The 24,183-nt window shown below is 36.1% G+C and overlaps 1 protein-coding gene across 9 annotated transcripts in view; it reads right to left on the bottom strand.

The window, feature by feature from the left end:
• Positions 1–24,183, bottom strand: part of Map2k4 (mitogen-activated protein kinase kinase 4) — a 134,313-nt gene that overhangs the window by 71,900 nt on the left and 38,230 nt on the right. The window contains exon 1 of one of the 9 annotated variants that reach the window (XM_021238042.2): positions 5,897–6,181. The exons of the other annotated variants lie outside the window; for them this stretch is intronic. The gene's annotated coding sequence lies outside the window, so the exon portion shown is untranslated. Of the gene's footprint in view, positions 1–5,896; positions 6,182–24,183 lie in introns of those variants that run through there. 9 annotated transcript variants of the gene reach the window in all.

The following is a 24,183-nucleotide window of genomic DNA, read 5'->3' as shown; positions in this document are numbered from 1 at the left end:
ACAGCCAAAATGCCCACTGCACCTAGTGAATGGCACCTTTTTTCCTCATTCTAGTTTGAAAAATGTTAACAGTCAGATCACTCATTTCAACTGAATTTTATTATTTGTAAAGTTGAACTTTTATGCCATTTAGTGAACAAGTATTAACTGTTGAGATGGCACCCTTCAGCCCTCCTGGTTCAAGTATTTATTTTGGTATTGCTGATTTCACTAACAAATTCTCTGTAACACCAATCCTTGCTCTACCTGCAAATATTTTTCCATGTGATTTTTTACCTTCTCAATATATTTATGAATTTATACAAGTAAAATAATTCAATAATTTGTATGCTGTCATTTTTTTCTTTTGTGATCATGCAGTATTATTTACATACAGTTCACAACTGTATGTAATAGGGATTTCACACTTCCATTGCATTTTAAGATTCGTAGCAATCTGTTTTCATTTGTCAACTTTTCAATAATACTATTGCCTAGTCATCCAAATCTGTTCTCACCTCAAGATTTTCCAATCCCTTTTTATAAATGCCATGATTTCTTCCACACTATTAAGAATGCCAATCATTATTAAAAAAATTTTTGAACTCTGAAAAATATCTTAAGAGACGCTCTTTCTCAAAGTCATCAAGATATTGTTCATACTTCCATAATTCCTGTTCCCATATTAGTGTCAGTATGACACCTCTATGTGGCCCACTGTGTATCAAGAGAATATCAGGAAACAGGTTAACTCTCACAACTAAATAACTGGGGAAAAAAAAAATATATATAAAATTTACACACACACACACACACACACACACACACACAAACACACACACACGATATCAGGCAATAAAGCCCAGTGGGCCCTGAGAGATAGTTACAATAGGTGAGCCCTTCAATTGGCTTCAGTTTAAAGCCTGGCAGTTCAGGCAGCACCTGGATGATCCTGGCAGTGCCCTTGTTTTGAGGATATGGATCTGAGAGTTTCAGGAGACCTAAGTAGCTAAAGTGAGCAAGGCAGAGTACTGAATAAGGGAGAGCAACACAGAGAACTCCACAGATACAGAGGGCCCTCTTCCAGCAGCACACGCTTTTAAGGAACACAAGCCAGAGAAAGGAGCCACCCAAAAGAATTAGAAGAAAACATCACCAGACTCACATAAGGCAGCTCCTATTCCTACGCACTAAGATTTTGCTGTAATTAGTGGAATAAAATTCATTCTAGGCTAGTCTCATCCAAGCTAAAAAGCAAGATCTGAAGGGATCAAAAATTTCCAACTAATTTAATCAAAGAACAAAATTCAAAAACCTTTGTAAGAATACAAAACATCTAGTAACCCAGTAATGGCTGGCATGTAATCCAAAGTCACCAAAGTATCCAAAGAAGCAGAAAAATATGGCCAATAATGAGAAAATCAATTGAAACTGACTCAGAAATGACACAGGTGCTTGAATGAGTAGACAATGAAACTGTGCATTCCATATGTTCAAGAAACTAAAGTACAGATAGAATACATACAGACTGGAATATATTAAATCAAATTCCTAAATATAAAAACATTAACAGTAGAAAGAAATTTTGGGAGTTATGGATATGTTATCTTGACTGGACCGACAGTTTTGTGGGTGTATACATGTCAAATTTAACAAATTGTATACTTCAAATACATGTAATTTATTATATGTCAACCAATTATATCTCAATAAAATTGCAGAGAGAGAGAGAGAGAGAGAGAGAATATCACATATCTATGGTTTTAAGGCAGATCTGAGATCTAAGGCCCAGTGTAGTAGTATCAGTTAGAGAACTCTCCACTGATTCCAATGTGCCTTATTCTCCTAATATTATACTCTGAATACATAAGAGAGAGAAAAATATAATTCTCAGTGGTTTATACTGCTATAACAATCTTTTTTTTCTTCCATCTATAATACTTCAATCACAAATGACCACATAAAATTCCAGATAAAATTCATCAATATCCATTTTTCCTTCCTGGAAAACAGGACAGTTATTTTCTATGAGAGGCACATGAAAGGGAAAAAAATGCTCTGTTTTGAGACTGCTTGGCTCAGAAGAGGTCACCTTTCATCAACTAGTCTCTGCTGGTATATGAAAAATCCTGGGTAAAAATTTTATTTCTGCCTGTGTTATTAGTAGAAATCCTATAGAAAATTTACCCCTTGTCTTGATTATTTTCATCTCTGTTTCTTAATAAATATTTCAGCAGTACACTTATATCCACACATGATTTTGTATTACAAACATGAAATTACTTATTCCAAACCAGAACTTCAGTTCCTGAGCAAGTAAGAACCAACAAGCTCAACCACTTTCCATTAATAATCTAGCTGGTTTTTAATACTCTTATTATGTGAATTCATTTTTGAACACATAAGTATAAAACAACTACAAGATATAATAGAAATATACAGTGAATGTTTAAATTTGAAAAAATTTAAGGGTTTCTTACCAGGCATGATCAAAAACATGGTGAATGCTGCTGCTGAGTACCATCTAACAGAAAGGCATGCTCATGAATACATTAAAGTGTGTTCTCATCCACCGTATTCAACAGATCTGGCACAATGTAACTTGTGGCTCTTCCCCAAAGTCAAAATGACCGTGAAAGGTAAACATCTTGAATCAACTCAGGAACTCAGGATACTGGGGTAAACCACTACAGTGTAACTAAAGAAACTCAAAAAAGGACTTCAGAACTGCTTCAGAAAGTGACAATGATGAGTAAGCATGTTCAAAGTGGGGTGGTGTATTTTAAGGAAGATTAATGGCAGTGTGCATGCGTGTGTGTGTGTGTGTGTGTGTGTGTTGCATTGCTGGGGATTAACCCAGGGATGTATGCATGGTAAGCAAGTGCTCTGCTGCTAAGCTATACCAACAACTCTTTTTATTTTTCATTCTGAGACAAGGTTTCACTGAGTTGCCCAGCCTGATCTCAAACTTAGACTCTTCCTCCCTCAGCACCCTAGAGAGCTCTGATTATAGGCATGTGCCCTCATGTCCAGATTCAAGCTTACCTTTATTACTTTGGGGACATTTATTCAAAGAAGTCAATGAGAAAAAAGTTTTATAAATTTAATTTTCACATTTAGGAATACATGTATTTCACATTAGATATTGACTTGAAATCTTCAGTATTTTTGAGTACTTTATACTGCTTAAATTTTAATCTGCACATATGAAATGTGATCAGTTTAATTTAATCCCTAACTATGCATTAAATTTGATTTCTATTTTTTATGAGATTTTTATGACATGTTCATGATTCCAAAAGAATTAAAAGTTAAAGTATAATTATAATTGAATGTAAAAGAATTTCAATCTTTCTGTGAAGCTATTTAGGCTCACACATACAATTCAACATTATGTACAGATGTTTTGTTAAAGGGGAAAAAAACTCATTGTATTCGCTTCCTACCATCTCAATTTGGTATTTAGGATACATGTAGTCATAGATGGTAAGAATTTAATTAGAAAGAAACAAAAACTTCATTTAATGTTATCTTTCTAGGAAACTCTCCCTAAATATCCTGGATTGGGCTGTGTTCCCATCCATATCCATATACCATACATATGGTGAAATCATGATACACCCAGTCCTGGGCAAGCTCCTATAATCCCAGTAACATTTTGAAAAAGGCTATTTCAGTACTGCTTATTCTCAGTGAACACTATTTTGGACCTACTTCTATTCATTTTTGCTTAATTCTCTTTATATCCATACAGTCTATATCTGAAGTTTCATTTTGAAGTGCACAGGTGAGGACATATATATATATATATATATATATATTAGGTTATCAAATCACAGAATAAAGAGGCTTTTCTCCAATGCTCCAGCATTCACATTTGAATCCCTTGTGCTTACTATTTGATTCTTTACCATATGTATGTATCACTTTTTAAACATTTCAAAATATACCCAAATATGCTAAATGAGATTTCTCAGAAATGCAAGTACAGATATGTACTGTCATTACTATGCCTTACCAGTGGGCTCATATGATAAGAGGAAACATCACAGATTCTTCTCCTGTCTAATAGTTTCTTTGCTCCCACAATGATACAAAGGCTCGTCAACAAGAGCCATGTCTCAGGCTCACTGGTCTATACACATATGTACCTTCTACATGGCCACTCTATCACTCATTGATTAAGTCTACTTCTTTTGAGTCATACTTTTTTCCGTGGTGATATAATCTAACCATGAGAATCATCCTCCAAAATTCTGAATCTTATTTTGGTGCCAACCGTTTTTCATTAAAATTTCAAATTCATTAGATGTTTATTAGGGGTAGGAGTTGAAGAAAAATAAGAAGACAGAAGAAAACAATACAAGTGTCAGACACTGGTCTCTCATTAGTTTCTCGTGGATATTTCAGTACTTTTTCTATTATGAATATTCTATTACTACCTCTACTCTCCTGCTTATGTTTGCATCATAGAGGCCATGTTCTATGATCTTAACTTTGTATCACCTTGTCCTTGAAAAGTGAGTTTAATGTCTTCAGCAGTTCGAGTCTCCTGAAGAGTATACTCTTTGCATGTTTCCAAAGGAAACTAGCAAAGAACTGGCAATCTTTAACATAGAATGTAATTTAAGAAACCAAAACCTAATTCTTCAACACCATGTATAGTGGACTGAACTGCCCCCCAAAAGATGTCTATCCAGAACCTCAGAATGTGACCCTACCTCTACAAATGTTATTAAAGGTCTCAAAGAGAGATCATTCTAGATTACCCTAAATAGTACAATTACAACTGTCCTTATAAGAGACAAAGAGGGGTGGGGGTACAGATAGAAGGCTAACGAAGAAAGTCAAGTGAAGATGAAAGCAGAACAGTTACACTACTACATGCCAAGGGATGCTTACAACTACCAAAAGGAAAAACAGGGGAAGAAGGAAGAATCCACCTCTGGATAAAGCATGGCCCTGCCAACACCTTGATTTTGGATTTCTGGCCTCTTGAACTGTGAGACAGTAAATTCTAGGGCTGGGGATTTAGCTCAGTGGCACCAAGCCTGCCTTGCAAGTGGAAGGTCCTGAGTTCAATCCCCAGTACCAAAAAAAAAAAAAAAAGAGACAGTAAATTCTGTTGTCAGATTTAGCCTTGAGATGCAGTTTGCTGACTACATAATATAAATGATACCTAAATGATACTTAGGTATCTAAATTACATCTATTATTTAAACAATACAAATCATATCTATTTATTTTCTATCTTTTTTCACTTTTAAATTTACAATCATGCGCTATAAGAAATCTCAATTATCTACTCATATCTTACAGTTTTATTTCCAGAATTTAATCTCAAAACACATTTCCAACTTTTTCTTTAAAATCCCTCCCAAATCAACAGGGAGTAGCATAAGGGGTCAGTTAACCCTTCCCAGACTGTCTCATCACTTAGGAAAGTACAACAAAAAGCCAAGAAATCTCCTTATCAACACCTTGGGCATATGTCATAGCTACTTATCTTTCAGCAGGTAATAGCTAATCACCTCAACAGATTTCTTCTTCCTAGACAAAAGAACTTGATTTCTCAAACACGTTAATGCCTAACACTTTTCCTTTGATAAATAAATATCTCCTTGTGCCTAAGATCTTTTATTATCCCTAAGAACCTTTTATTATCTAATGAATTGCAGGCTGCCTTCTTTCACTACCATATTCTTCAACCTCACTTATCTTGCTATCCTCCCAATGCTATCAAGCATATCTTTCTTCCAAAATCATTTCCTTTTTTTCCCCAAACAAGATTGAAATTTATCATGCCAGACTGTATTAAATGCCCCAAACTCTTCTACTCTCACTTTAGCATGCATATATATATATATATATATATATATATATCTTCCTTAGACAGGAGAATAAACATAACACATACCCTACATACCACTGCCACTTCTCTTCTGTGTCCACACTGTTAGGATCTTTAGATGAACACTGCTTTATGCATCCTTCTGCAATGCAGCTCTGTTAATTCCGGAAATTTCCACAGTAAACTCAGTCTGTCAGTTACCATGGAAACTGCAGGCTTCCTGGCGCTACTAACAAAATGAGAGTATATTTGCCTAGATCTAAGCTGAGGCAAAATGAAAAACTGAAAAAGATGTCAAGAAGAACTGCTCAAATACTCCAGACAGAAATTTTCATTCTAGTATTCATACTCAGAAGGTATTAGACAAATTAAATTGCAGTATTTTGAGCAATACTGATTTCAGAAGAAAAAAATGCCTTATCACCCAGGAAAACAGCAATATTACAGAGGACAAGATAAACATTCATGTTTGTACCATGCTGCTACAGACTGTATATTCCCTAAGAGAAGAGAGCAGAAGCTGTCAGCTGTACTCAAAGCTTACTACTACAATAGTTTTCCTTGGCTGTGATCCATATAGAAAAGGTCAGAAAAGCTCCCCTAAACCAAGAAGCTATATGTTTTTGAAAGATCTTTCCCTGTTTGGGCCCCAATTTCCAGTGGTGATTAAAACCCCACCCCTTTTCACCCACATATACAAGAAATCAGAGTAGTTAAAAAGAGTGTCTCAGGCGTTTCTGCCAACAGGTAACCTCACTATACTCTTACAGCACTAGACATAGCTGATCATAATCCTTTACTACCTGTTCTCTGAAATAATGCTGGATTTCTTTATCACACACTACAGTTTGCTTCCTACTACTCAAGCACCTTTCAACCTCTAAAGGGCACAGCCCTACATCCAATTTTCTCATCAAAACACTCTATCTTCCCAGGCAATTATCACCTATATGCTGACAACTCTCAACTTTTTATCTCAAATCTACACTCCTTCCTCTAGCATCAGACTCATTTTCAACACCAGAGTGTGTAAGATAGATATATATCCCTCCTTCACGTCGCTGATGGAATATTTCATAAACATCTCAAACTTTTCTAAAATTGACTTCTTAGTCTTTTATATCCCTTTATCCACAGATCCTCCACACCAGTAGTCTTCATCTAAGTAATGCCAAGTAAGCCAACACTCAAATAGTCACAATGGACACCATCCCCACTTCACCATCCACATTCAAAGTATTAGCAGTATCTGTTAATTCTACTCTCTTTGGAGTTTGTACATTTCTACCTCTACTTTCATTAATCTAATTTCACTATCACCTCTCATATTTCAGCTCTGTAAGACAGCCTTCCATTCTTGCCTCCTTTTAATACATACTCCACACAGCAGCCAAAATAATCAATTTATAATGTACATCAGATAGTGCCCTTACCTGCCTATAACCTTTCTATAGCTTCCCACTGTACTTTGGAAATCATCCCATCCATATGTACAAACCCTATGTTATGTGGCCCATCTCTCCATATCCAACTACTTCTCTTATCCTTATTTTATTTTATTTTATTTTATTTTTGGTACGGGGGATCGAACTCAGGACCTTGCACTTGCGAGGCAGGCACGGTGCCACTTAGCTAAATCCCCGGCCCCTCTCTTATCCTTATTTTAGATCTATTTTTCCTTCCTCATTCAATCATTCTCCACTAAAATGTCATCTTTTCCATTCCATTAAAAGCTGATCCTTTGAGCCTTGGCAATTTCAAATACATGCTACTCCCTCCACTTAGCACTAAAATTTCCCTCTATGAATCTAATAAAAAATATTCAGGTTTAGAAGCCTTCAATGGCTACCTCTTCACTACCCTTACTCTAAATTAAGCCTTTTTTGTCTTTCATAGAATCTGGGTTTTTGCCTTGTACACTGTTCATACCTTCATTTCTCCCTCTCTTTACTATCGAATTCTTCCTCCCACTCTCCCTGCCCTCCCCCCAAGTTTGTGTCTACTTCTAAAGCTTAAATTTCATGAAGTAGCAACTGTACCTTTTTTTCAACATGAAATACCCATGCTCATACCACCGTAATTAACAGATGGTGAACATCCAACAAACATTTGTTGAATATATGACAAAACAATACTAGGTTACTTTGGTTTCTCCCAAAGTTTTGATGTTTCTCTTGGAGTCTATGAGATATCCCTATATCCATTCCCCAAACTCTCCCTTTTATGCATCCATTCAATCTCCAAGATAAGGAGGACCACACCTCTTATCTTTCACTTCTACAGCTCCTTAGTCAGGAAAGAGGTGGTGGTGACAATCTGTGTAAACCTGCAGTGCTCTCTGTACCAGTGGTCCTCAACCAGAGACAATTCTGAACCTCAAGGATCATTTGGCAATGTTTGGAGGCTGTTTGTTATTACTTGGGGAGGCAGGTGCTACTGACATCTAATGGATAGAGTCCAGGAATATTGGAAAAAATCCACAAGAGTTTTCCAGCCTAAAATGTCTGCATGTCAAGATTAAAAAAATAAAACTATTTCCAGTCTCTCCTAAAATAGGAAAAGCGCCAAAACACTACCAATCTAGAAAAGAGTACACATTTTTAACTGAAAAAACCACACTGCACTAGCACAAAGCTGTTCTTTAAAATACTATTTTTAATTAAAAACTAAAAATAAATAGCTACTGGTAAGAAATGAGTTAAATATATAACACACCCATATAATGTTATGACTGCTACATAACTGAGAAAGAAGAGGGTATATGCTAATTTAGAAATATCTTCAAAGCTGGGTGCTGAGATGCACACTTGTAATCCCAGCTACTTGGGAGGTTAAAGCAGGTGAATTACAAGTCCAAAGCCAGCCTGGGCAACTTAGCAATACCCTTTCTCAAAATAAATAAAAAGTTCTGGGGAGAGCACTCCTAGGTTTGATCCTCTGGGTTCAATACCCAGAATTGGAAAGAGAAGGAAGAGAAAAGGGAGGGTGAACATGCATTAGTCAGGTAGCTTAGTTGTACAGCATGTGCCTATAATGAGTGAGGCCCTGGGTTCAATACCCAATACTGCAAAAGAAAAAAAAAAAAGAAAAAGAAATTTATGTGAGAAGTACTGAGGAAAAAAAAAAAATCAAGCTACAAAGTTGTATACAATAAAGCTTCTTTAAATATTTGAAGGACTTAAATAAATTGTTATATAGTCTAATACCTAGTCAGGTGTGGTGTCACGCACCTATAATCCCAGCACCGAGAAGGCTCAGGCAGAAGGATTGCTGAAGGTGTGAGGACAGCCTGAGCCACATAGTGAATTCAGGGCCAGCCTGAACTACATAAAGACTCTGATTCAAAAGAAAACAAAAATAAAAATAAAAGCAACAATATCTAATAAACTTTTCTGCAAAGACATATTATACTTAATAGGGTTATCTTTAGAAAGAAATATTGAGAGCATGAAGATTCCTTTTTATTTTATAACTTCACCAATTCAATACAGAAGCATGTATTATTCACTTTTTAAGGGTAAAATGGACTTGCAGATAGTTAAGTTTATGGGCCATTTTGGTTTTCTTCTTTATACCTTTCTGTATTTAAAAAAAAAAAAAAAGAAATACTAGTAAATGTTTTTGAGATGTAGTCTTGCTATGTTACTCAGGCTCATCTCAAAATCCTGGGCTCAAACAGTTCTCCTACCTCAGCCTCCTGAGCAGCAACAACTACAGGTGCATGCCACAATACCCAACTTGAAAATGCACTTTTAAAGTACAATGAACACAACATGTTCCCACCTGTTATCTAGGGGAATTCAACTACTTAAAGGTGCATTATATACCTGATGTTATGTAATAGATGCTCTATATCAGTGATGGTGAACCCTTCACAAACTGAGTGCTCAAACTGCAACTCAAAACCCACTTACTTATCACAAAATGTCAACACGCAATTAAAACTGAATACTGAGGTTTTAGTTCAGAAAAAACAACTCATATATTAACATCTTTTGTCTTGACAGAATAACACACATACCAGAAGTTTGCTTAGATTAATCCTCAAAATGTTATAAACGTCTTAAAAATTTCATCCTAAGTTTCTTTCAAATATCAGGACAAAGGAAATTTAACAGGGAAAAATAAAATTTGTCAATTCTATTCTACAGGCATTAAGAAAAGAATTCAATAAAAAAATACTGTGTCGGTGTATTTACCCTCAAGCATGATTGCTGAGACACAGATGCTTTGAGAACAAGGACATGAAATCACAATTATTATTCAGTGAGAAAAAAAAAATCTATAATATAACTTTTATTGTACTGTTCTGACTTATTATTTACATAGAGCAAAATGCCCAAATAAAATCATAAGCATACAGTTCAATTACTGAGTTTTGACAAATCTTGCAAGAAGTAACAAGAAAAAAACCATTTATCACCCCTAGAAAATTCTCTTGTGCTATTCTTGTCAATCTCCCCCTGAGGCAAGTATTATTCTAATTTTAACCACCACTGATCAGTTTTGCCTATTCTGGAATTTCAGACAGACAGAACTATACAGTATGCTCTCTTTTGTGTCTGGCTGGTTCTCAGTATTTTTTTGACACGCACCAATACAGTCTGGCCATCAGTACACTGTCCACTGTATTGCTGAACAGTATTTTATTGAGTATGTCAGTTTGTTTAGCCACGCTCCCATCACTGGACATTTGGGTTCTTTCTAGTTTAGGGGGCTTTTATAAATAAAGTTTCCAAAAACATTCATTTGCTAGTCTTTCTGAGGACATTTTCACCCTGAGTAAATTTTAATCAGGAGTAGAACTGCTGGGTCATGGAGCAGGCATATGTTTAACTTTATAACAAATTATCAAAGAATTTTGTAAGGTAAGTGCACCATTTTCTCCTTCCCTAACAATATATGAAAATTCTGGTTATACCATGTACTTGGCTAAGATATTGTGTAGTCTTAAATTTTACCTATTCTGGCTATGAAAACTCTTAAGAACTCAAGAATGGAAAGCATCAATGAGCATGAGTGGGGGTTAAATCCAGAGGCATTACTAAACGTCTATATAAGGGCCGAGGATTTACCTCAGTGGTTCCGCCGCCTGCCTCACAAGCACAAGGTCCCAAGTTCGATCCCCGGTACCAAAAAAAAAAAAAAAAAGCTCTATATAAGAAGTAATTACCTCTACAGATGACACCAACCCAGGGCTGGTCTTTCTCTGGCCTCAGGTAACCCAAGGTTATATATTCTGAATAAACTGTCACAGAGAGGCACCAGGCACAGAAGAGACATTCAGTAATGTACATTACCCAAAAATCTGTAAAACAAAGCTATACCTTCCCTTCTTTACCTAATTTGACTCCCAGAGCTGTAGCAGCCTGACATATGGTATTACCTTAGCTCATCAATATGGCCTAACTCCTTACCTACCCTTAAAAGGAAATAGGGTGAGGTGGGGGTCGGGGGACACTAGATACTAACACTTGAGAATCCTCCAAAGGAAAAAATCAGTGCCTCCCCTTCACTTCATTATACACCCTGCCAAATTAAAAGCTTCAAATCAATTTTTTGTGGCCTCATTGTGCATGTGTGTGTGTGTGTGTGTGTGTGTGTGTGTGTGTGTGTATGACAGAGAGACAGACATAAAGAACAAACACTAAAGCTCAACTCAAAACAAGAGAAAACATGCAGTATAAAGTCAAAGGGGAAAATACTTTAAGAGAAAGTGGAATACAAATGAATATGAGAATAGTATGTAAACCGTTTATTATAATATGAAAATAAATAGTACGAAAAACAATAGTTTCTAAACTGAAAGAATCCATTAAGGGCAAGATACAAGGAAAGAACAAAGGAAGCAAGAGGAAACAGAATAGAGAGGTAAAAAGAAAACAAAAACAAAGCAGATAAAGTGAGATTTCAGACACTGGGCAAAAGACAAATCCCCACAATCAACTACAAAGAAAAGAGTAGGTCATATTTCCAAGGTCCAGGAATCACAATCACATCTGACATTTTAAAGTAATCCTAGAAGGCAGGAAACACTAGTAACACCCTCAAAATCCTGAAGAAAAAGTTCTGCTCCAGAATCCTACACCTAATGACTCATCTATGAGGGTTAATCGGATAAAGATGCTTTCCAGCACACAAGGGCCAAAATAAGCTAAGAAAGAATTATGTCAGGAAGATTTAGAAGGGACAGGCCACCAAAACAACAGTGGAAACTGAACAAAAGACAAGAAAAATCAAAATAAAAAGAAAACATGTAATGCCAGAATCATGAATTCAAAATCAGACATTGACAAACTATGAAGCCACCCCAAAATGCACTCATTACAGATGAGAGCAATGGTCTGAAGAGTGAGCTGACTCTTAAGCAAAAAGGAAAACTGAGAGAGTCCACTGATACACTGAATCATCCTGAGAGAAGATCCATAGTAAACCATTAAGTGAGGCAATAATTAACTCTGAGGAAAACAAAGTTGCTCAGGGGCAGGAATATCATACTGTGACTCAGTTATAAACAATAAAAACACTGAAAAGATGAATTTCCCTTATATAGCAAATTTCCTTAATAAAAGATTAAAGTTTCCAAAAACATGCCTATATTACACAAAGGTAAAGACCTTCATAATATTTTGAACTAAATTAGAACTCAAAACCTTACTGCCTACTTAAAAATGGTTAAGATAACTCAGCAGCAGCAAAAAAATATATAGACACATCTTTTATTTTTTTGAGACAGGGTCTCATTATGTGCTCAAGGCTGGCCTCAAACTGAGAGTGATTCTCCTGCCTCACCCTCCCAAGTGCTGGGATTACAAGTGTGTGCCACCACATCCGCCAGATATATCCTTAAAGAGAAAGCATTTGGGGCCGGGGATTAGCTCAGTGGTTTTGCCACCTGCTGCGCAAGCGCAAGGACCCAAGTTCGATCCCCAATACCTAAAAAAAAAAAAGAGAGAGACAGAAAGCATTTGTAAGACTACAGATTAAACAACCAAAACTATTTTTTAAGGTCTTTTTTTTCTTTTTTGGGGGTACCGGGGATCGAACTTGGGTCCTTGCGCTTGCCAGGCAGGCAGCAAAACCACTGAGCTAAATCCCCGGCCCTATTTTTTAATGTCTTACCTAAGTCTCTGATTCAAAGAACAAAGACGAATTGTAACACCAAAACTAAATTCATTTTTTGTAGATATGTAACTTAACTGCACTTTTCATTAATTTCTTTAAATAACTATTCCAGAATTAGCATCTTCTACGTTAGCAATAAACAACCAGTTAGAAGAGAACTACATTTCTGAAAGTCAAGCTATAGGAGGCCAGAGAATCAATTCCAACAATCTGATTACCACAGCCACTCTGTTGAACATCATTTCCCCAATAAGCTGCTGACATATAAAAATGTTTCATAACCATGCTGAGGTAGAACATGCAGCTGAGAACAAGACTGATACCACTGAACTGTAACTTGCAGAAGTATAATGCAAACTTTCAAAGATATCCAAAGAGCAGTGTTACTCACTGCAGCCAGAAGGTAGAACTTACCCAATGTCCATCAACAAATGAATGTTAAACAAAATGCTGTATCCACACACAGTAAAGTATCATTCACCTTTCAAAAAGAAAGAAAATTCTGATTCATACTACAACATGGTGGAACCTTAAAGACCCTTTTTAGAATGAAATAACCTAGGCACAAAAGAACAAATATTGTTGATTCCATTAACATTAGATACACAGGTTAGTCAACTGCAGAGACAGAAAGGAGAATGGAAGTTAGCAAGAATTTAGGAGAATAGGGAATGAACGACTAGTTTCAATATGAGACTATAAAAAGTTGTGGAAATGAGTAATGGTGATGAATGCACAACAATATTACTTAATGACAGTGAACTGTATCCTAAAAAAAATGGCTAACATTGGGGCTGGGGATTTAGCTCAGTGGTTCTGCCACCTGCCTTGCAAGTGTAAGATCCAGAGTTTGATCCCAGGTACCAAAGGGGAAAAAAAAAAAAAAAAGGCTAACATGTAAAATTTTATGTGATGCATACTATATATAATTTTTTAAAGGGGGGGCCAGGGATTTAGCTCAGTGGTGCTGCTGCCTGTCTGGCAAGCACAAGGTCCCAAGTTCGATCCCCGGTATCAAAAAATAAAAAATTAAAAAAAGGTTGTAGCAGCAAGGCCAAATGAATTCTCCCTCCCAAAAAAGTATTCCACGTGTTCAACACATATGGGGTCTTAAAACATCAATTACTAATTTATACCTATAAATATTTCTACCATTGCTGCTACTTTGTATAAGTACTCAACTACAGAAATATAGAACTTTCACATTACCACAACTGCTTCAAGAAATTTCAGAGATGGGAAAAAAACCTTCCAGGTCATGTAGACTAATGGTTTTCACACTCAAAAATTCATCAGAGATGTCTTAGGCAATATTATGGAGAATGTGGGAAGACAATGCTACAAAGCCCTCTCCCACCTCACAAAGCAGTTCTTCCCTTATCTCTTTAGCCTATCAAATTTATTCAAGAGAAAAAAGTAGTTTAAACTGGACTGCTTAATATTCTTTCACTCTCATTCTCTCCTACTTCCTCTTTTTCTCTCTCCCTCTCTAATTCACCACACAAAACAGTGAAAGTCACTATCCTAAAGCAACACTTGAATTAAGATCGGAGTTAAGTCACAGAATCATGGTCACAGACATAGTGACAATGCTGGGACAGAAACAAGGACTTCTATATTTCTACCTGCTATTAACTCCAAGACAGAAAAGTTTACACACTTTAACTACCTTTTAAGATAATGCTTTACTGAGTAGGCATATCATGGTATTTATGATATTAGTCATTAACTGATAAATTTCTAATTATGCCTACATTTTCTACAGCACACTGAGTCTTTGTTCAAATGTAATAAATAAAGATAAATGGGATCCTAGTGATCTTCTTGTCTCAACAAAGACAGCCTCTTAAAAAAAATGTGGCTCCAAAATGCTTAAATCCAAAATATATCTGCTCTGCACTAACACTTCTAGTTTTAACTTTTAAACTAGTATTTCTTTGCTTAACAAATCTGATACATTATGAACAACAAATGTACTGGATACATTTTAAAGGAATCAATACACTGAAAGCACAGAACCACCACTAATGATGATAACAGAATATAACCACACACTACTTGTGTTTGTCCAACTTATATAGAACATGATTTGAGCACAAGTCTGCCACATTTATAAGAATACAGTCAGGGTATATCAAAAGACTCATAGTGCCATGTATAATCCAAACCTGATGAAAATGTAAATGATAGCTGTGCATTTTTCCTTTGCTCTTCATTTGTACTCTTTGGTATATAGCTTAATCTTCCATTTTAATTTTTTTTTTTTTTTTTGGTACCAGGGATCGAACTTGGGACCTTGTGCTTGCAGGGCAGGCTCTGGAACCACTAAGCTAAATCCCTGGCCCTAATCTTCCATTTTAAAAGCCAAAAGGCAAAACATTAACATCTATTAAATTGGGGCTGTGGATTTAGCTCAGTGGTTCCACCGCCTGCCCTGCAAGTGCAACCAAGTTCAATCTCTGGTATCAAAAAAAAAAAAAAAATCTATTAAATCTATGTGGTATGTACAAGAGTCTCTATTATAATACTAATCTTCTCTATGTATAAGAAATATTTGTGACTATAATCTAATTAAAAACCAGAATTTCCTGTTCAAAGATTTATTTTCACCCTCCAAAGATTCAAATAAAAAAAAAAAAACAGGAAGGAAAAGGAGGAGAAAGAGAGGAAGGGAAGGAAAATGCTAGAGTGGTAAGTGACAACAATTTGGCCTCTCCAAGATTTGGAATCCAGACACCGGAAAATAACAACTCGGGGAAGAAAAAGGAGAGAAGTGGATCCCTGGGAACGAACGAGGAAGAATCTGACAGGAAAATTAAAACCTACAGAGAAACTGAAGAGACAGAACACAACATGGAGAAGAGAAGGAAAAGTCTGTACTTTCTATCCACCTCCCAACTTGTGGCTTGCAGGAAAGGAAAACAGAATCTACAAAGTGAAAGCTGAAGACTCCAGAGGACTTTAGGGAGAAATGGAACAGACTACTGGGTGCTGTGTTTCTCAGGGAGCGCACAGGATTCTACTCCCACATGAGTCCTTCAACAAGCAACTGCTAGTGAATAACTCCAGTCCAAGCTCCCATCATAAGAGTGCTTGATCAAATGTCATTCCAGTGATGGGTTGATTGTTTGAACCCCAGACTCAGAGAAGCCATGGAACAGCTTCACTTCAGGATTCCCAGTGTTATGTTCCCACAATGACTGAAAGACAGCCACTGGAGACAGCCATGGTCAGAATGGGTTAGAAAGCGACACCCTGAGGAGTCTGAGCTAAAGAATACAAGCCCTACCCATACATCCCAGAGGCCAGGCTCAGTCTGAGTTGCTCTAGATTTGAAGTCCCATCACTGGAGCCCTCACCTTAAGGCTACTGCTTGCTAGTGCCTCCACCCAGCACAGATCTGACTGCCTTCTTTACTAGCATAAGCAGGGACACATCTTGACTTGCTCAATGTCCCAAAATTGTAGATCCCTAAAGAAAACAACACATTCAAAATACTGTATGCAGCAAATTTTGGACCTTGTTTCTTAATCCATTCTGCCAGTCTGTTTCTTTTGAGTAGTGAGTTGAGACCATTTACACTGATGGTTATAACTGAAATGTATTGGCTTATCCTTGTCATATTATCTTCCTACTGTTGGTTCCATCTTTCCCCTCTGAAGCCTAGCAGCTTCTTTCTATTGGTGTTCCTGGAGTGTGATCTTCATTATTTCTTTCTAAAATATCCTTCAGGGCATTTTGTATATCTAGTTTAGAAGTTATGAATTTCTTCAGTTGTTCTTTATCATAGAAGTTTCTTATTTCTCCATCAAATGTGAAAGATAGTTTTGCCGGGTACACCAATCTGAGTTGCAAGTTTTCTTTCAGCACCTGAAATACTTTACTACAAGTTCTCCTTGACTTAAGGGTTTGCGTTGAGAAATCTGCTGTGATTCTGATGGGCTTTCTTTTACAGATGATTTGTTTCTTTCTTCTAATAGCTTTTAATATTCTGTTCTTGTGCTGAATTTCTGAGATTTTGATAATTATATGCCTTGGTATAGATTTATTTTGGTCATGGCTAATTGGAGTTCCATATGCCTCACTTATTTCTGTGTCAAATTCCTTTTCCATGTTTAGGAAGATTTCTGCCATTACTCCTTTGAACAGGCTTTATATGGCATTTGCACTATCTCTAACTTTCTCATTGACCCCAACTAATCTTATATTGTTCTTCTTTGCATCATCTTGCAATTGTTGGACTGATTTTTCATGGTCCCTTGACATTTTTAAGATGGTTTCCATCATTTTCCCAAGCTCCTCTTTTTTTTTTTAATCTGTGTCTACTCTATTCATTAAGCATGTCTTTCATTTTGATCATCATTTTTTTTTAACCTCAGAGATTATTTTCTCTATAACCTCATGCATCTGTTTTCTTATTTCTGCTTCTATCATTTTAGAGAATTCCAGTGGGTGACTTCTGATTTCCTCTATCTCACTGTCTCCTGGACTTGTCTTAGGCGGGCTGGAGATCTGAGATAGTATTTTGCTTCTGCATCTTGTCATTTTCAATTTTTTTTTAATTTTATTTTGTTTTCCTTGCTGATGCTTGTAAATTTCTTATGGCAGTAGTTTTATCAAGGCTTCCATAGGAAATGTCTATTTCTCAGAGATGTCTTCTGGGTGTATGTCTTCTTGGTTTTTTTGTCTGTCCCAAGATCCTACCTTCCCAATTTATTTGGCTCAGCACCCAGTCCTCTGGCACTGGACTACAGTGATGGTTATGGCCCTAGACAATCGCAGTGTTACTGCATAAGGGAGAACAACTGATTACAACAGGTAGGACATTCTGGCTTAAAGTAGCACAACTAGCAACATGAATAGCATCAAACACAGCATAGAAACTAACAGTGGTAACTATTAATTTGGTATTTTTAACCACAGGAGCAGGATCTACAGTTATATAACACAATTCAACATAAAGCAGGTGTTTGTATGCAATGAGTTTCCCCTTAGTGGAGTGATTTCACTCTGGGGGTTGAGAGGGTGGGGATTTAAGAGATAGGAGGCAAAACAGGGAGATAAATGAGGGGACATGTGGTAGAGGCAAGGCTAGAGGATAATGGATGGTCACCCAAGGTTTGGGAAATGAGACAAGGGCAGGAGAGAAAGCATGAAAGATAAAGCAAATGAATATTAAAGTGAACCAGAAAGACAGCCGATTTTCACTCACATGAAAATATCATAAACTCAAGAGAGATAGTTTAGGAAAGAAAGAAAGATGAGTAGAACAAGATAAAAATAAAGGTAAAAAACTAAACAAATACCCGATAGAAAAAGGAAACAAAACCAAGAAAGAAAGAAAAATAAATAAGAAATAAAATTCCTCCAGAGTCCATAATTCTCTGGTAGTGTCCATGGTAGGTAGTGTCCCAAAACTATGCTGTGTACCCTTGCCAAGTCTGCAGTAGGATTAGTGTTGGGTATGAGTATGAGCTTGTGGGAGCTGGGGCCAGTCTTCAGCCAGATCTGGATGTCTCTCTCTGGCCTCTCCAAGCCTCCTTACAGTGGGTTGCCATAGCACCCTCAGGCAGGGACCTGTGCACAGCTGGCTCCACTCAGCTTTTGTACAGCCTTCTCTGTTTCACCCCCACTGGCACTTCTGTATCTTGTCCCGATGCTTGCTGCAGGGTGTGATGCTCGGTTCCCATTTTGATCTACTCTCCAGCGGGTTAAATGCTGTTGCTCAAATCCCACACGTGTCTACATCTTTCTCACAAGCCTTCTCACTCACTGGTCTCCACTCACGTCTTTCAGCTGTGCTGTGGTCCCTAACTTTGGAGTACATGACAGAGAAAGAAAAGGGGGCTGGTGGCCCTTCCGTGGGTTGGGAGCAGAATTCTGGTCACTCGGCTCCATGTCTGACTCCAAAATCCACAGCCAGGTTGCAGTGTCCTTTGCGCGGAGGAAGACTAAAGAGACAAGAGGCCTTCTTTCCCAAATCTATCCTGTGTGGCTTGAGTTAGCTGCACCTTTACAGTCCATCAGTTTCTGGGGCCTTCCAACACATTCAAAATCACAGAGAACTTACTTTCTTTTTCATGTGCATGAGTATATGCACTGGTTTTTTTTGTTGTTGTTTCACTTTGTTTTTATTTACTTCTTTTTACTTATTTCCTTCCCTCTTTTCTTCTTAGCCAGTTTATTAAGGTTTGAGGAATTTTCCTTTGTCCTTTTTTCTTTGCCTCTTACCTTTTTTTCTTCTTTTTCCTTTTCCTTTTCTTTTAATTTTTTCTCTTATTTTTAATCCCCATAATTTTTTCTTTTGTCCCTCTTTATCTTCTATTTCTCATCAGTATTTTCTCTTACCTTTACCTAATTCTATAAACATACTTCTCCTCAATAGGACCCTTTGTACTACTTCTCCCTTGTTCTTCTCATATCATATAGTTTAAGGTTTCAAATTTTTCCTTTTACATTCTCCAATTTCCAACCCCCTATATATCTTTAAAGCTTGATTAGTCTTTAGATAGTTAACTCTATAAAATTACTGTTCAATTCTTTTCTGTTAGGAGAAATACAGTTGTCATATTTATAACATACCAGCTATAACTCCAATACCTGCGTTTTCTTAACATTTATACAATAATTATGGATTTTTTTTTTTAAAGTTAAGGATGGTAGGTAATTGGGTCCTACAGTGTGTTAATGTAATGTAAGGTCTTGGACAATACAACTGTAGCTGATTTGCTTGATATTACAGGGTCACATAATTGTTGCTATTAATAAGCCTTTGTAAACCAACACTCAGATTAGGTAATCTGAGTAATTCAGTAATCTGAGTAATACAGTAATACTTTGGTTCACAAACAATTCTGTTTGCAAACAATTTGGTTCACAAAAGCATTCAGCAAAATTTTGCTTCCAGTTGCAAACTCTACATTGGGTGACAAACACAGCCACAGCCATCTTCTCCAAAACCATAAAACAACTTAAGTTCATAAACCAAGGTACCACTATACTAGAATACATTATTCTCAGAGAACTCAGTGTTGAGCCAATTATACTGCATCTTCCCCTCCCAAATTAACCAAGGTAGTCAAATCTTGGGGCTGAGACAAAGGTTTAATAGTTAGCCACACTCAAAGCACTTCACTGAAAAGTGACTGACTAGAGAGATTGCTATACTAACAACAAAATCTTTACATCATAAATGTCCATAAACCTCAAAACAAAGCAAAAAACAATAGAAACATGGGAAGACAAAGCATCAAAATGCCTCCCAAAACTCCTAACTCCACCAAAGCCAATCCAAGGCCCTTTGAAGAGAAGAGCATAAGGCATACACCCAAATTACACAAATGGATAACAGAGGTGGTTAAAAAACAGATTAAAGAGGTATTTATTCAGTATGACCACAGAAGATATAATTAAACAGATGATGACAGTAATAATCAAAATGATCAAGGACTTTTCAAAAACACTAACAAAAAGCTAGCTAAGCTAAACAAAACTACAAAATATGAATGACAGTTTAGCAAAAATTAGAGTCCATGAAAAGGTTTCAATAAAATCCAGATTAAAAATAACACTGAAAGTATGGGCAGCAGAAGTGGCCAGTGTAAGGACAGAATTTCAGAACTAGAAGACAATGTTGCCTTCAGAGACCAACTACTGGAAAACACCTTAAAAGCAATAAAAGAACATGAAAAATGGATTTGAACACTTCAAGGGGAGGCAAAGACTAATCTAAGAGTAACTAGAATAAGTGAAAAATCAAAAGACAACACAAATGGTATTAAAAAACCTGTTCAGAAATGGCAGAAAACTTCCCAAATGCAGAGAAAGAAATAAACAGATAAGTGGTACAGAATCCCAAATAGCCACGACCAAAAGAGAACCTTCCCACAATACATTATTTCAAAGTTTCAAAAATCCATCACAGGGACAAAATCTTAAAAGCTGTTAGAGAAAAACAAGGAATAATATATAAAAATAAACCCACTAGAATTATAGCAGTCTTGTCAACACAAACCTTAAAGGCCAGGAGGACCTGGAGTGAAGTGTTTCAAACCCTAAAAGACAACATTGGCTAAAGTGAATATCCACATGCAGAAGATTGAGTGTAGCCCCATATATCTAACCATATACAAAACTAAAATCAAAATGGATCAAATATCTAAATGTTAAAACAGAAACAATCACTGGAATATAAAACAGGTACAACTCTTGAAGACACAGGTCTAGACAAGGACTTTTTGAACACAACTCCAAGAGTCAACAAATAATACCAAGAGTCTATCAAATTAAAGAGCTTCTGCAAAGGAAACAACAAAACAAAGAGACAAACTGTAGAGTGAAGCAAAAAATTTTGCCAGCTATTCCTCAGACAAAAGAATATATCAAGAAAATATCTAGAATATATCAAGAAATCAAAAAAATTAGACCACCCAAATTTAAAGACCAAATCAAAAATTGGACATCTAAAATGAAATGACATTTCTCAGATGAAGAAGTAAGTGCAAATGGCCACTAAATACATGAAAAAATGTTCAACATCACTAGTCATTTGAGAAATGCAAATTAAAACAAAACTGAGATTCTATCTCACTCCAGAAAGAACAGCTATCATCAAGAAATCAACCAATAACAAATGCTGGTGAGGCTGTGGGGGAAAAGGAACCCTTCTCCATTGCTGATAAGAGTGTAAACTGGTAAAACCACTGTGGAGGTCTGTATAGGGATTCCTCAAAAAAACTAGAACTAGAGTTCCATTTGACCCAGGTATTCACTTTCTAGGTGTCTTCCCAAAAGAGTTAAAGGCATACATGATACATGCATACCCATGTTTATAGCAGCACAATTCATAATAGCTAAAACTTAGAAGCAGTCTATATATCCATCAACAGATGAATGGATAAAGAATATGTGGTACTTATGCACAATGAAGTATTATTTTGCCATAAGAGAAACTTGAGTCACTTACAGGAAAAATGGGTGGACTTTGAGACCATAATGTTAAGTAAAGCAAATCAGACACATAATCTTAAATGTAAAATGATTTCTCACATGAGAAAGCAAATATATAAATAAGACAACAGGGAAAAAAACGACAGAAAAAAGTTATTGTTGTCCAGCATGACCAATGCATCTAAAAGTATACCTTGATTTAGTATAATTGTTTCATGTGTTTTATGGTTTTAAGCCTGTTAGCTATTAACCTGTGTTTATGATAATTAACTTGGTAAAGACATAAATAAATCCAATGCTGGCAAAAGAAAAAAATTTTTAAATGAGGGCAGAGGGGAAGAAGAATAAAAGAATTGAGATGTGTTACATACATGTACCAATTCTCCATGATGAATGTAATTATTATACACTGCAAACATGTAATGATAAAAAAATTTTAAGATTTTTGCATATCCTAATTATCATTTTGGAAATAAATTTATAATAAATCATGAAATGATGGAATCACTTTTAAACAAACAAACAAAAAAACCCCAGATTTCCAAAACAGAATATTTCATCAAGGGATCAAAATATAAAAGACTATACAGCAAGAAAATAAAAAGCTAGAAAAATATTAAAAAGTCAGAAACAAAACAAGAAGTCAAAAACAGAGAATTTAGATAATCCATCATCCAAATAACTCAAGTTTAAGGAAGGAAAAGATAGGAAAAACATGAAGGAACACATCAAAAGTAAAGCTGCAGAAATTTTCTCAGAGGCAGACATGTATGAATTTTCAAACTAAAAGAGTTTGGTAAAAAGAAAGATGTCCCACACCTAGTCATATCTTCACATAATTCTAGAACATCAATTATAAAGAAACAATGCTAAAAACTTGCAATGACAGACAAAAATAGGTCATCTGTAACATCTCTGCTACAATTAAGATTTATAAAGGTTCCCAAAACTCACCAGAATGCCATTCTCCCTTCTCTCACCATATCCTTCCCTATCACTGAAAATCCAACTCAGATCTTGCTCCTCTGTGAAACTTCTTACGAAGTATTTTTTTCAAAAATGATCTTATGCCCTTTAAACTTTCATTTGACATTCAATCTATGTACCTTATGCCTTATTTCTTTGTGGGTTTTGTGTGTGTGCATTTTTTTGTTTTGTTTTTGTTTTTTTTGAGACAGGTTTTCACTATGTAGTCCAGGCTGGCCTTGAACTCACTGCGTAACTCAGGCTGGCCTCAAAATGGCAGTGATTCTCCTGCCTCAGCCTCCTCAGTGCTGGGATTTCAGGCATGTGCCACCATATCCAGACAAGCCTTACTTCTTAGAAATTTCATTTAAACTTTTGGTCTCACAAACTAAAGATGCTGCCTTGTAAGTTTTGTTTTTATCTTCCAAAGGCCACTGCATCCAGAAGACTCAAACACCAAGTGAATTTGAAATTAGTTCCTAAACATAACTTCACTCTTTCTTTTCTTAAATTCATGAACAAGTTTTACATTTATACTCACAACAAAAATTATTGGCAAAATAAAATAAAATAAGGGCCAGGGATTTAGCTCAGTGGTTCCGGTGCCTGCCTTGGAAGCGCAAGATCCTGAGTTCAATCCCCGGTACCAAAAAGATATATATATAAAATAAAATAAAATAAAATAATTGGAAATCTTAGGAAAAAAAACATAAACGGCAAAAGATATTTTATTTAATGTTACTTCATAGCTCCCACAAACTGCAAGTTATAAATTATAATTGCAAAGAACTTATCCAAAACAGGGACCAGAAATGCTTTTTACTAGCTGATGGTAAACAATTCAGAGAAAGAGGACAAAAGAATTACTTATGGATGGGGATGGGAAAGTAAAGATATACCCTCCTCTGTTATAGAATAATTATCTTAACTGGTATCAATGCCAGTAGTTGCCCAGTTCTCACTCAGATCAATAGCATTGTATAATAATAAAATTCCACAAAGTCTGAGTCTAAAATTTTTATGTATCATAATCAAGTTCTAAAGAGTCTATCATAAGATAAAAATACCTATTATTCTGTCCTCCCAAGCTTTTAACAATTGCTAAGACACAGAATTAAAAACATAGCTCATGATTATTATAAAGCACTATTTAAAAAACAAAAAAATCCACCCAACTCAAATTTTGTTTTTTTAATCCTGTGTCTACTTGTTAAAAAAACAAAAATAAAGAGATTTTGTCCATGACTCCCCATAAGTGATAAACTACCAAGAAAAAATATAGCTCAGTGGTTCCGGCACCTGCCTCGCAAGTG

Source organism: Heterocephalus glaber, unplaced genomic scaffold, assembly GCF_053883595.1.
Source record: "Heterocephalus glaber isolate CG9 unplaced genomic scaffold, H.glaber_assembly_v1.0 deba00001564, whole genome shotgun sequence".
In the NCBI taxonomy this organism is placed as follows: Eukaryota; Metazoa; Chordata; class Mammalia; order Rodentia; family Bathyergidae; genus Heterocephalus; species Heterocephalus glaber.
Note: the sequence above shows the minus strand (reverse complement) of the source record. Positions and strands in the feature narration are given on the sequence as shown.